Raw genomic sequence first — 10,799 nt, 5'->3', positions numbered from 1 at the left:
GATGCAGGAGTAATGAGGCAGGAAAGGGTCGAAACCAGGAAGGCCATCCATACAAATGAATCCAAAGCGGCAGGTTGGAAACCAAACTCCAAAAACAGTTTGAGGTTCATGCGGGTACAGGTTCCAGGTAATGGGATCACAGGAATCAGAAACTTGGGAGAACATGGAAGCTACAATGAATGTTTACAAACTGGCAGGCAGTGAATGAAAAATGGCTGCTTGAATATCTGCAGGGCTGGTGAGGTAGTAAGGGTAGGTGTGTAGATGGGTGAAGCAGTCAGGTGAGTGAAAAGGAGGGGAAAGTCCGAGGGCCTCTGGTGGGTGGAGGGAAAATGACAGAAGGGGCCTGGGAAAAGTGAATGTGGCTGGAGAGGAAAACAGAGAGACAGACGCTAACAAGAACGTTTTTCTTTTTAGCTGATCTGGAGTTTTCAGACACATTATTAGTTTGCGAAGCTGCTGTTGGATTGCACATTTTCATTTTACTGTATTTATTCCCAAGATAAGTCATCAAAGTTGTTACAAAGTGATGTATTTTGACTTCCCGGATCCAGACCTCTATAAATCTCAAATGATTGCGTATTAGATAACCCTAACCAGATGTATCCTTTATACGGGAAATTGTCAGGCCACTAACAGAATGTGAAGCAAGAGAGGAGTTAGTCATTTATGATTTATCATAATTATACAACTGTAGGATGCATAAAGCTGATAAGTTGTGTTCTTGCTGAACTTATTATGATAGTTGTGTTGATGCTATGTGTTTTCTTTTGTACAATAAACATGCAAAACCATCAATCAACTCATGTATGTCATTAACTTAGCAAACAACAGTGCAAAAATAAGCAAGATGATCTGAAGATGATTAGCATGCACTTCTAAATACAAAACATGTAATAGCACTTTAAGAATTGTATTTATTGACTAAACTCAATGTTTGCTTTTTTCAAGCAGCAGTCTGTGATGCAGGGTGTGGTCACATGTTCAACAGAGCAACAATTTATGTTGTTATAATATTAATTTTTGTTTACAAACCCAACACCATACCAAATTCAAACAGTGAAGTGCTGATAAATGCCAGCCCCCATTATTTTGCTGCCTGTGCCACCCTTAATGAGCTTAGTGACTGCCCACTTAACAACATGACTCTCTGTAATGGCTGCGGGGACACATTTTATTGCAAATGTAATCTGCAACTGCCTGATTCTTTAAATGATTGACACATGAATTCATTTAAGTCACGCAAATTTAAATACATCAGCTTAATTTGGCATTTCTAGAAATGCAATTACAACTGCTTGTTTATTTCTGTGAGACTGAGATGTCTGAAGGAAACAGAGAAGTAATAATAATGTGAGAAGAGATAAATGGTAGAAAATGAAATAATGGGAAAAAAACATGGAAATCCATTTTTTGCTTGTGGGTTCCAATCAATGCAAAGAAAGATGGGTGCAACCAAAAGTAACAAAAAAAGAAAAGATACATTTTATATAAGACAAATAGCATGAGAGCAATAATAATTAGAAGCAAAAAAACAAGACAGATTTTAAAACAGGTGCAGTGCAACCAAGCATCTGGAGCCATCAACAGAAACACTAAGGGAGAGGGAGAGAGAGAGAGAGAGAGAGAGAGAGAGAGAGAGAGAGAGAGAGAGAGAGAGAGAGAGAGAGAGAGAGAGAGAGAGAGACAGGGAGAGAGAGAGACAAAGAGAGAGAGAGAGAGAGAGAGAGAGAGAGAGAGAGAGCAGAGTGGACGAGGGATGGGCTTTTGATGGACTCTCATCTGGAGTGTTTATGACGAGGCAGCGCCAGCAACGTAATGAGTTGACTGATCAATCTCTCCTCCTTGCGTGCCGGATCAATAGCACTGTTTTGACATCCTACATTAAGCTCTAACTAATTGCCAGATTGCTAAATGCTTTTAAGAAGGGAGAAAAAGAAAAAAAAACATATCCAGGCCAATCAATAATGCAATCACACCAGTGGCTCTCCGGCCCGGGGAGGAGGGGGGCTGTTTGTTTGTGGGAGTGTGGTGAGTGTTAAGGGCCAAACTGTTACCTGCTTCATGAATTGAAGGACTTAAGGATGCATCTTATTGGTGTGAGTGTGTGTACGTGGTGTTGGGGTAGCTGGGAGTTGTGGTCAGGGGTTTGGGGTTTAAACCTCGCCGGCATCGGAAGACGGTGTGCTGATTAGGCTCTCGTGGCTTAACCACCAAAACTCTTAAACAGCGTCCACGGACCGGGGAAATGAGCCTTAACAGCTTCGTTTAATAAAAGCTTTGTGTGTGAATATCGGACAATCATAAAAACGATGTAACACTGCCAAACAGCAAAGGGACCGGCTGGTGAACATACATAGCATCTAGCAGCGAAGAGACAGACACTTCTCTCAGGATTTTATTGGAAAACAAACAAGAGCGAATTCATCAAATGTCCAGAAGAAACACAACTCCAACAGAATGATCGTGTCACTTTGTATCTATTGAACAAGACTGAAGAGCTGGTTGTGGACTTTATATCAATAGGTTTCAGTGGAGAGGGTCAGTGCCAGTGTGCGTGTCAGAGAGGCAAGGCAGAGACAGGTTCATTACATTACATGTCATTTGTTAGACGCTTTTATCCAAAGCGACTTTCATACATTCAGCACTGTGGACATTTGGGGTGAAGTGTCTTGCCCAGGGACACAACGACATGCTAACTGCAGTGGGACTCAAACTTGCTACCCCCTGATTCGAAGTCCAGCACCCTGTCCACTGAGCTACAGACCCCCAGAGGTGCACCTCTTATTATTTTCCATCAACCTCCTCTTTAACATAATCTTTATGGTTTCTACTTTGTACCTTGATGATTTTATGTGAACAAAAAAAGATTGATTGGTTGATTGAATGAAAGCATGGTACATGAGGACCAGTGCTTTTTCTAGTCTTTGTGACCACTCAGAGTGCTTTGACAGCTTCTCTTTTGAACCAGCAATTACCGATTAACACAACACTGACACACAGTATGACAATGTGAGATAGACAGATAGATATCAGTAATTGCTGGTTTAAAAGTATTTTTTACAAATCCTTCATGACCTTGACAACAGAAGCTGACAAAAACAAACGTTTTCCAAATGAAACAACAAAGTATGCATGTTTTGAACTGCAGACACATGGAGATTTTCTGATCCGATCGTAATGGCTTTGTTAAGTCAAGGCGTACATTTTTAGGTACCTTCCTTTGTTTGGGAGAGTTTGTGGTTTGAATCTATAGTTATATAATAACTGAGCAAAACTTTATCTGTTGATGAAGGCCGTGTGATACGGACAGGAAGTGGACTTCTACTGATGTCAAGGTCATGAAAAAGCTGACTATTTAATTTCTTGTTAAAATGATTTGGATAAGGCCAGTAAACGAAACCCTTGCTGCTAACCTTGGATCTGATCTTTTGTGGTGCTGCCTTGAGACAAAATTATAGCTGTCAACATGCGGAGAAGGGTTGACAACCTCCATTGTTATATTACAAAGATGATCACTACAAGAAGAAGGCCTAAGTTGATATGAAGCAGAATTCTCTTCTCTCTTGCTTTCCTCTCTCTCTTTTAAAGATAAGCACGAAAGGGGGTTGACAACCTTAAGAGCAGTGGGTGAATAAGCATACAGTTCCTTCAAGGTCTCCGCATGTTTTTAGAGTGTCTGTAAGCTAAAGGGCCGACATACAAACTGGTGGACATCGGACCACAATCTCCTCTTCTTCTCCAACTCCACAAAACAAGTGGGGGATAAAACCCTTTTTCATGCATTTTTCAGACAGGCAGTGCTCCTCGGACTGGAGAGCCTCTCCTGCACAGTTGGTTCATGCATTTTTAACAAGGAGAAACACACCGGACAAAATGCCACGGATTCAAAGTGCAGGTGTAAGGGTGGCTTACCTGCTTTCTTACTATTTTCACAATTCACACAAAAACCTTTCCCGCAGTCCGACTCAGGAGGCAGAGAAGAATCGAAATAGACGCCTGAGAGATGAGCATGGAGGAAAAAACAGAGAGAGGAAGGATGCACATGCACAACATTCGTTATACATAATCTAAACAGCAGATACCGGTTGGTAAAATGACAAGAGTGCCTGCAAGGATTTCTTCCAGATTTCAACATGTTGATTTGAATTTCATGGTGCTTATTATAGGAGAAGCTAATTGCGCGCAGATTATTTTGTTATGAAAGTGTGATTAGGCTTTAATTGCCAAGCAAAGAAAAAATCACTTCTTTTTAATATTCCAAATATCATGAAGCAAATCCAAATGGAGAGTGGTTGGATTAAGAGCTGTAATCAATTGCATGATTAGCTGACTGATGGACTTATTCAGAGTCATTTTCAAACAAAAAGGAATTCATCTCCTCCAATACGATTATTTTCTCTGTTTAATAATGAACTGAATATGTTTAGGTCGTATGCTTTAGGTCTAATAAGGCATCACATTTGAATCTCTTATCTTGGACTTATTTATTGATTCCCTATTATCTGACATTACATTACATGATACTTGTTAGACGCTTTTATCCAAAGCGATTTACATACTCAATACTGTGGGCAATCCCCACAGGACATCCAGACATCCAGACATCCCCACAGACATAAAACGTTCCCGTGGACATCAATGAGAAAATATCCAAACAATATCTCCATTATACATGATGTATGTGCTTGATATATACGTTTTCTGTTGCAAAGACACGTTTTTTTACATTTGATATACCGAACAATGTGACTAAACTGAATATTTGATCAAACAATAGAGAAAGATAATATGTATTAGTTGCAGCCCCATTACTGTATCCTTTGACCACACGTTTCAACACAACAAACAATTCCTCTACCGTCGGTTTCAGTCAGTGTCCTCACACTCATTAGCATTCGGCTCTTTTTTTTACCAATCCTCATATTTTCTCTGTTCCCCTGTATTTCTTCTTTTCCTTTCCTTCTTTTCTCCATTTGTCCCCTTTCTCTGTGTGTGTGTGTGTGTGTGTGTGTGTGTGTGTGTGTGTGTGTGTGTGTGTGTGTGTGTGTGTGTGTGTGTGTGTGTGTGTGTGTGTGTGTTCACCCCATCCATTCTGCATTTGTGTGCACCTGCATGTGCTCATTGTTCCCTTTGATTGAGATGAGTGTCATTGGTGTAGACTGGCTCTGATGAGGGTCACGATGGATAATTAAACCCTTAACTCACATTCCTAGAGATGCAGGAAAGAGAGACAACATTGGATGTAATTAGAAAGACTAAGCCACAGGTGCAAAAGGCTAAACGAACACATTGCATGTTGCGTCACACAACTTGAGTAGGATATTACTCATTTATGGAGATAGTTTGGCATGCCTACCTTTAAATCCTTATTCCTTTTGCCTCTCACTAGCTACTATAATAGCTACTATAATGAGATTAAAGGTTAGATTGCAACGGTGCCTTTCAAGATGCATTAATCTTCCTATGAAAATAAAATATCTTGATGTGATGTGTTACTCTCATAGAATTGTCACCAAACCCTGCTTCTCCTCTCTAAGTTTTGGTGTCTTTCAGCTCAATGTTTGGGATTTACAATCCACGAAGCGAGGCCTTATGCTTTCTGGGTTTTTTCCCTTTCCTCTATTGTGTTATAAAGGTTTTTGTAAATGTAAATGGTTTGCAGAGCTCCCTTCCACACATTAGTGGATTATTGCCAACTATCTTGGCCACACAACACCATAGTGTATTGCAACATCAATTATGTCAGAAATGGGATAAGCTTGTTTCCACTGCCCCAAAAGTGGCTCAAATAATTATTGAATATATGTTTAAAGTAATTGTTTGCTTTTGGCCCCAATAATGAGATTGTCAATACGCAGATTATACAGAGGAAAGGGAATCAACCACATTTCAGATTAATAATTTTAGTTAACTTTGTAAGTGCAACATTTCTCATTTGACAAATTAACAATATTGAATGTCTTATTTGGCTTGTGTTTTTTGTTGTTATGCACACAAAATGCTCTGGCCTGTGAATGAACCTTGACCCGCCCTGCTTGTGTTACCTTCAGGGGAATGTATTGCGTTACGTGTTCAGTGGAGCTTGTTGTATTGTACACACTATGAGCTACAGAGGCTCCTGTGAGTGTTTGCTCTTAACATACCAAAGTGCTTCGGAGCTCTTTCAGTCAGGAATCCACCCCTCATCCCATCTGCCTTCGGCATCGATAACAACTCTCCTGTCAATTGCAGCAGTCGAGTACTGGCTGCCTTCTTCAATCCTTAAATTGCCTCCTAAATCTTGGAGGAAGTTCACAAAACTGCTTTTTTCTCTCTGATGGGATTGGAAGCCACCTATTACCCTGACAGTCACTCAGTCAACCTTCCCGGGGTCAAGCAAGAGATCACATACTCTAGCCTTGGGTGGGTTACACATGTTTTAATTGACAGCTTTGGGGAGAAGACATACAGTAGAATTAGCAAAAATGTTTTCTTGTGTCCCCATTGTATAAATAAAAACACTGCAGGCAACCACAATTCATCACCCCATCTACATCCACATTAAATCTAAAACCAAGGTACGTGTTCAGACTGTCGAGAGGTGTTTTTGATTGATTGGTCAGGTCAGGGATGCTCAGCTCTTTAACAACCTGTCCGTCAGCTGTCACACACCTCAACTCCCAGAAGTCTCCTCTGTACTGCTGGGTGATCGTCTGTTTAAGATTCCCGCATCGTCCTTCTCTCCTTTCACACTCACCTCTGTTAATATCAAAATAAAACAAGACACGCATGTGCACATATGTATAAGGTCAGGTCACTCTTTTCGCCGTTTGGGCGCTTTGATGACACAATCTGTCTCCACACATCTCTATATTCACTCTCGTGCTCTCCACCACCGCTTTCCCCCTACACCACTTAATGTCCGCCATTCTCCACTTGGCCTTCCTGCATCTCGTCTTCCCTGAACTGCACCGTGAGTGATGGTCATGGAGCTGTTGTTCTTATCTATGCTAACTATTGAAACTGTGTAGCTGTTTTCCTGAGCAATTTAAGAAGCCCTGCCTACTGTGAATCGTTTTCAAATCATTAGATTTTTATCATCAATCATAATTTGTATAATGTCTGAACACCTTACATTACATATGTCACTAAGTTCTTAAGTAGCTGCTTATCATTTGTAGCCATGGATGTGTACTTACCTACTTATTTGTCTTTATTTTGATTCCGGTATAACAAATGTGTGCTTTTCCTCTATATCTTAATATGTTAGTTTATTGTGTATTATTAAATGCCGCTGTAGTTCTAATAAAGGATTTCTGATTCTGATTCTTATTTTACGGTGCATTTGTCATGTCAGCCCGAGGGTCATCCTGTAGCAACGCAGGTCAAAGGCATCTATTCTCTTTTCGATATGTTTTATGTCCAGGTTTTGCACCTGAATAGAGAATATGGTAAAAGCTGACTTTCATGTGTGCGCTTTCACATTAACAGTGAGATATAAAAAAGGAGGGTTGCCCTGGAGGCAAAACAGAGACAACACAACCAATTGCCAACTTTGACTGAATCGGACTGCTTGTCAATGGTTGTCAAATTATTTGAGTTTGTTTCAGTTTAAACATCTCAAGTACACGAGTCAGATATGACTGCACATATCTGCTGCAGACAGAATATACAGTAAAGTGAATGCAGTGTACAGGCTCAGGAAAGAAATGCTGCTCTTTAACAAAGTCGGAACCGTAACCAGTTTGTTGCCAAACCAATACATTAGCTACTCAAATATTGCGGCAACATTGTGGTGTCTGAATTTGTTAATATTTTCTATATTTACAGTATTCTTTGTAATGCTTCATATGATTTGTGAAATTGGTGGGACGCTTTCTTATTTGCTGGTGTTTAGTCTTTTGTTTATCTTTGGCTGCAGTGCATTGAGCTGTCGAGAAAGGATAAAGACAGTGGGTATATAAGAGATGGCTGCACTCATACATCTATAGCAGACATACTTTAACGTGCATATTAATTACACTCCTGAGACAGCGTGTGTGCCAGTCTGTCTGTGTCAGTCTCTCTCTGGATCCATCATCCCCTCTCGCCGGTTCTAGCGCGTGCATTAGGACCCTGTTTACTGTCTGTACCCCATCAACTTACAATGCTTTATGCTTTTTGCTAAGTGTGTCTGTGTGTTTTATGCAAACATGTGCACAATGTGGAGAGTGTGTAAGTCGCTGTGTTAACATGAGGGTTGTGGCTTTTATCCTTCCTGGCGTCCATCCATCGACGTCCCCAGGTCGCCTTGGTCTGCGCTCTGACTGGACGCTGACACAGGACTATCAGAGCTGTCTCTTTGTCCGGATTTCTTTCAGCATCTCTCCCTCTCTTTGACAGAAAGCTGACACAAGATTATAGAGCTGTCCCTTCTTCTGTTCCCTCTTTCTCAGCATCTTTTTCTTCCTGTCTTCTTCTCTTACTTCAATCTTAACTTTCATTCTTTATATGATTTTAATGTTTCCTCTTATCATCTTTTACTCTTTCCTCCTTTGTGTGTGAATACAAGTATATTTCCTCTGTGATGTTCAATTAAAATCACCAAGGTCAAATTAAATGTATGCTAAGGTCTCATCCTGCATGTTTTGTAGCACTTGACCAGTCTGCATCCGGCCCTTCACCGCTATTGAGAAATATACATTATATCCTTTTGCCACAAGTCTAACTTATTGAAAGCAAAACCATACTAGACGAAACTGAATATGTGTGTGTGTGTGTGTGTGTGTGTGTGTGTGTGTGTGTGTGTGTGTGTGTGTGTGTGTGTGTGTGTGTGTGTGTGTGTGTGAGTGAGTGTGTGTGTGTGTCTACTATCTGCTATTCATATGCAAAAGAGAAAAAGTGGGTCTGTGTGAATGTTTGCGAGGCATTTGATTTGTAACTCGATGTGTCCATCTGTCATCCGTGTCAAGCTGTCTTCTTTATCGCCAGCTGCAATTGCTGTCTCTCTCTCTCTCTCTCTCTCTCTCTCACACACACACACACACACACACACACACACACACACACACACACACACACACACACACACACACACACACACACACACACACACACACACACACCTCTCTCTCAGTGTGCTGTGACATGCAGCCTGTACACACACGTCTTTGTCCGGCCGCTCTTTGTGGACTTGTACCTTTTCATGGCAGCCTTTCTGCCCCTCAGTGGGACCACCAGTGAGGGAGAGAAACAGCGGAGTCGGACACTGGCACTAATTGGCTTCGCTCCTGGAGGCCCGCAAAGCCACACTTAGACTACAGAAATGATCCGGTCAGTGTGAGGATGGGGGTTGGGGTTGGGCATGGTGCCTGCATGGATGCGTGGGACAGGGGGAGAGAGATGTGTGATGAGGGGTCTCTGATGAACATGAGAAACCTGCAGGAGTGGTTCAAACTCCTCCACCCTGACCAGAGTAGTTAATTGGTTGGTTGGGGTTGGTGTTTTTGGTGATGGTTGGAGGATATAGGGGAGAAAAGAGGGGGGGGAGCTTTTGTCTGGTGCACTTCAGCTGCTCTGATTGACAGCAGGGACAGGAAGTGAGGGCGTGGGGCTTAGAGAGGAAAAGAGCTTTTCTCTCCCCGCTGCCTTCCTCAGATTAACATTCTCCTCCATCTCTCCAAATTCCTCTCGTCCTCCTCTCTGCTTTTTTCTTCCGCTCCTGCTTTCACTCTCTCTCTTCTCTCTGCCATGCCTTTCTTTCCCCCTCCTCTCAATCCCTCTGTCCATTTATATCTATTCAGCATCATACAATCCTCTTTTAAAGACATGCTTGTGCTGGCTTTTTGTTTGCCCCTTCTCGCCTTGTTCATTTCCTCAGAAGCAACAGATTAGGTTACTCGGGGGCACTTAAGCAGCGGAGGTACATTGCTAAACAAATGCGTAGACAACTGTGCCACTGACAAGAAATGATGGAGTATCTACTTATGCTCTATTAGCCCAGGAATACATCAACTCAAACCAAAAGCAGGCTGTGCTGTACACTGAAATGTTTCAGGGGTTAATTGTAAAGATCATGTCGTAGAAGATAGAAATAAGAACAGAGTTTTACCTCTCCTAATAGTGTTAAAAATGAGATATACAGTGGGGCAAAAAAGTATTTAGTCAGCCACCAATTGTGCAAGTTCTCCCACTTAAAAAGATGAGAGAGGCCTGTAATTTTCATCCTCACATTGTCTGATTTTTAAAGACTTTATTTGCAAATTATGGTGGAAAATAAGTATTTGGTCATTAACAAAAGTTCATCTTAATACTTTGTTATTTACCCTTTGTTGGCAATGACAGAGGTCAAACGTTTTCTGTAAGTCTTCACAAGGTTTTCACACACTGTTGCTGGTATTTTTGGTCCATTCCTCCATGCAGATCTCCTCTAGAGCAGTGATGTTTTGGGGCTGTCGCTGGGCAACACGGACTTTCAACTCCCTCCAAAGATGTTCTATGGGGTTGAGATCTGGGGACTGGCTAGGCCACTCCAGGACCTTGAAATGCTTCTTACGAAGCCACTCTTTCGTTGCCCGGGCGGTGTGTTTGGGATCATTGTCATGCTGAAAGACCCAGCCACGTTTCATCTTCAATGCCCTTGCTGATGGAAGGAGGTTATCAGTCAAAATCTCACAATACATGGCCCCATTCATTCTTTCCTTTACACGGATCAGTCGTCCTGGTCCCTTTGCAGAAAAACAGCCCCAAAGCATGATGTTTCCACCCCCATGTTTCACAGTAGGTATGGTGTTCTTTGGATGCAACTCAGCATTCTTTCTCCTCCAAACACATCTAGT

This window comes from Notothenia coriiceps, unplaced genomic scaffold (assembly GCF_000735185.1).
Source record: "Notothenia coriiceps isolate Sejong01 unplaced genomic scaffold, NC01 NC01_scaffold00033458, whole genome shotgun sequence".
Taxonomy (NCBI): Eukaryota; Metazoa; Chordata; class Actinopteri; order Perciformes; family Nototheniidae; genus Notothenia; species Notothenia coriiceps.
Note: the sequence above shows the minus strand (reverse complement) of the source record.